Genomic DNA, 4,381 nt, shown 5'->3' on the forward strand with positions numbered 1-4,381 from the left:
AAGAGGAGATTCCCTATACAGCCGAGGAGGCAATGCAGGTAAAACATTGGAGAGACGCGATGATGGTGGAAATGAATGCACTACTAAAGAACAAGACTTGGGAAGTCAGTGAACTGCCAAAAGGAGCGTCTACTGTAGGGTGCAGGTGGGTGTTTACGATCAAAAGAAGACCAGATGGATCTATTGACCGGTATAAGGCAAGACTGGTGGCTAAAGGGTATACCCAGACTTACGGTGTCGACTATGCATAAACTTTTTCACCAGTTGCCAAGATCAACACCGTAAGGGTGTTATTCTCGATAGCAGCTACTCGTGAATGGCCTCTACACCAGTTTGACGTGACTAATGCGTTCTTACATGGAGAACTATCCAAACCTGTCTATATGGTTCCCCCACCAGGTTTTTCCGGAGACTTCTAGGATGGAGACGTCTGCAAGCTCAAAAAGACGTTATACGGCCTCAAACAGTCTCCTAGGGCGTGGTTCGGAAGGTTTACTGACGTGATGAAGAAGTATGATTACCATCAAAGCAACTTAGATCACATCTTGTTCCTAAAGAAGCGGGAAGGTAAGATTACATGCCTTATTATTTATGTTGATGATATGATTATCACGGGTAATGATGAGAAAGAGATAAGCCAGCTGAAGAAGAACCTATCCAAGGAGTTTGAGATGAAGGATCTTGGCAGCTTGAAATACTTCTTAGGAATAGAGGTGTTCAGATCAAAACAGAGGATCTTTATCAACCAGAGAAAATATGTGCTAGATATCCTAGCTGAAACTGGGATGATAGATTGTAAACCAGCTGACACTCCAATGATTCAAAATCATGGACTACAGATTCGGGAGGGAGCCAAACTCGCTGACCGAGGAAAGTATCAACGATTGGTTGGGAAACTCATCTATTTGTCCCACACCAGGCCAGACTTGGCCTATGCCGTCGGAGTTGTGAGTCAGTTTATGCATGCACCACAAGAAGAACACTGGGAGACAGTATTGAGGATAGTACGATACTTGAAGGGCACACCAGGACATGAAGTACTGTTCAAGAATCACGTACATCTAGAGATACATGGTTACACAGATGCAGATTGGGCAGGAAATCCAAACAACAGGAAATCAACCGCGGGATACTTCACCTTTGTGGGAGGTAACTTGGTGACGTGGAGGAGTAAGAAGCAAAAGGTGGTAACCTTATCGAGTGCTGAGGCTGAATTTTGAGGCATAAAGAGTGGATTAACTGAAGTACTGTGGCTTAGGAAACTCATGACTGAACTGGATCTCAAGTCTACCCAACCATGCCGATTGCTGTGTGATAACAAAGCTGCTATTAGTATCTCAGAGAATCCGGTTCAACATGACCGAACCAAGCACGTGGAGGTGGATCGACACTTCATAAAAGACACAATCAATGCAAAGGTGGTAGAATTACCCTATGTCAAGTCAGATGATCAACTGGCGGATATCTTAACAAAAGCTGTGAGTTCGCACTCGTTTCGAAGTGTATTGGACAAGTTAAGCATTGGTGATCCCATTACTTAACTTGAGGGGGAGTGTTGGAAGAAAAGATCTCGAGGAATCAATTGCCGATTTCCTGCGATCACAATAAGTAGGGGAATTAGTGATTGATTTAATTTGATTCTTACCTTGTATAGAAGATTAGGTTTAGAGGAATAGACTTACCATAAGAATGTATCTCCAAGCCTATAAAGGGGCATGTAAATTGTGTATCGATTAATTAAGTGAATGAGAGAAATAAACCTTTCCCAGAAACCTGTTTTATCATTTTTTCGGTTGAGAGAAATATGTTATATTTTTAGTTTCAGGCCCAATTTTTTTTCGATCAGTTGGACCACTTGGCCCAAATTTTTAAGTCCAGATATACTGCTGGGTCAGTCATTTTTTCGGTTTCGGCCCAGATATACTGCTGGGTCAGTTAAATTTGACCCACAGTCGGCGACCCGCTCTGATACCATGATAGAAATCCATGGGTTCCATCCTAAAACCAATTGGTTTTAGGATGGAACCCATGAATTTCTATCAGATAATATGTTAAGATTGTCTTTAAAAATATATTCCATTCGTTTCTAAAAATAGGAATTTTTAAAATGACATGAGTTTTTATAGTAAAAAACAGATAACGTAAGAGAGATAGAAAGAAAAAGTGTATCTTTGTATTAGTGAAAAATAGATCCCACCTCACATAAAGGAAAAAGTTTTCTAAAAAAAATAAAATCTAGTTTTAAGAAATAAACCAAAATAAGACAAAATTTCTATTTTAAGAAAAAGAAAGTAACTTTTATTGCTAATTTTTAAACTTGTAGGACATACCAAATTTGAATCAAACTTAATAATATTTCCGACCATTTGTCCAATTTCATTTACTAGTCTTTTTGTAAATTAGTTATGGTGCAAATCTTCGAAGTTAATGGGATTTAAAATTTTAAATTAGTAGACTCAACCCAAAAACAGTGGAAGGCCCATTTAAATCCAGACAGGCTGCTATATATACACACAAACCCTAGAGTTTATTTCCACTGCACTACCCAATTTCCTCCTCGCGTTCAAAGAGGCGATTCTACAACTTGAGTTTCTCCTTCAACCATGAGAGCTAAGGTAAGTTTTGTGTTTCAGATATTTCATTCATTATCTATAAGATTGAATGTGGAAATCTATCTCTGATTTAATTATGTTTAACAGTGGAAGAAGAAGCGTATGAGGAGATTGAAGAGGAAGCGCCGAAAGATGAGGCAGAGATCCAAGTAGAGGCATCCGACGCGTCGTTTCTAGGGTTTCATCGCCATCTGTTTTTTCGAATTTTGTTATGTAGTGGAGTATGACTCTTCTAAACTACATGTTTTTTTGGATCTACTTTTTAATCAGTTGAGGGTTTCGTTTTTTAATTAGTGTTGTTTTTGTTTTATTTGGTAATCCTTTTTTCTCTTTGATTTAATCACTATTTCGATTCCGTTAGCTTCCTTAATTAAAGTGGCTGATTAGTTTGTCTGAATAAATAAAAAAAGATATCAGTGAAATCATCATGCTTACTTGAACAGTGTAATCTTGCAATATGCCCTTCGTGTCAATTTTGTTTTATTTTTATCTGCCTTTTAGTTAATATTGGTTGAGTCTTCTTGATTTTGTGGTTATATATATACCAACTATTGTTCTGGATAAAGTAGATGGTAAACGGCTGCTTTCCTTCCATTTCTTCTCTTATTTGACATGTTTCCAAAAATTTGACAGATTGTTGAAATATACTACAGTAAATTTTTACGTTGTGTAAGTACCTAGTAACTCAAAGCATTATATTGTCAAATAAATTTCTGACATTGTGCTTCTTTTTTATTGCCGTCGCTGAGATTGAAAGTAACCGTGTCTTGCATTTTTCCAAATTCAGTAATTCTTAAAAACTTGAGCCAACTTTTGCTATTTAATTGTGGAAGGAGGTAGTCACAATTCGTTCTTATGTTTTTTGTATTTTCGCTTATAACTATTTTTATACATGTTCATTTGTGAAATTTGTTTGAATTAAGAATTGTCATTTATGTCTCATTCCTTGGTATCATCTATTTTTTTTCTTCTTAATTTTATTCCATTTTCACTTTTATGACAAATATCATTTTTAATGGGATATAAGTCGAGCATGTTATAGCTCAAATTATAGACATTGTCAAACGTTTTGGAAAACCAAAGTTTCAGTCCATCTTAATCTTCGACCAACTCTGATAATATTTTTGTTTAGTGAAAATAATTATGGAGTACCATTAATTAGCAAGGTTGAAAAAGAGGAACAACTATTATTGCTCATCACGATTGAAATGTCTTGCTCCATCCTATTTACTCCATAATAATACTACAAGTCTTTCTACATTTCTGAGACATGAATAAAAAGAATTCTTACCAAAATTAACTTTAATTTTCTTATTGAAATTATAATTATGTGGGGGAAAACATAAAACGGATATAAATGAGGAGAATTCATAATGTATTCCACAAAAAAGACTTGTATAAATAGCAGTAAGTAGCTGTTAGACCTTTTTAAGTCTCTTTAATTGGCTTGCGCTTATTTAATTAGGAGTACTCAACTATTGTAAGTACAGGGGGATAGGCTGGCAATTTAGCTTGTGAGTTTAATAGGAATGAGAGTAGCTATGTATTGTTATATAGTAGGAGTAATTATTAGAGTAAATAGTCATGAAGTTTCAATTTTTTTAATTTATCCCATGAAGACACAACAGCAAGTTGAAATAAATAGAGCAAACAATAATGAAAATAAAAAAATATATATATGTTTGTGTTAAAATGACAACACCTCTTAAATGACACTGTGACACCACGTATCCTGCAATATTATAAACGATACACTGCAATAGTATAAA

The 4,381-nt window shown here is 35.8% G+C and overlaps 1 long non-coding RNA gene across 1 annotated transcript; it reads left to right on the forward strand.

The window, feature by feature from the left end:
* Positions 1–2,514: 2,514 nt before the first annotated feature.
* On the forward strand, positions 2,515–2,902 carry LOC121770417. The gene is made up of 2 exons (XR_006043757.1): positions 2,515–2,615; positions 2,700–2,902. It is a non-coding gene; the product is annotated as an uncharacterized LOC121770417 (long non-coding RNA).
* The last annotated feature ends 1,479 nt before the right edge of the window (positions 2,903–4,381 follow it).

Source organism: Salvia splendens, chromosome 2 (assembly GCF_004379255.2).
Source record: "Salvia splendens isolate huo1 chromosome 2, SspV2, whole genome shotgun sequence".
NCBI lineage: Eukaryota > Viridiplantae > Streptophyta > Magnoliopsida > Lamiales > Lamiaceae > Salvia > Salvia splendens.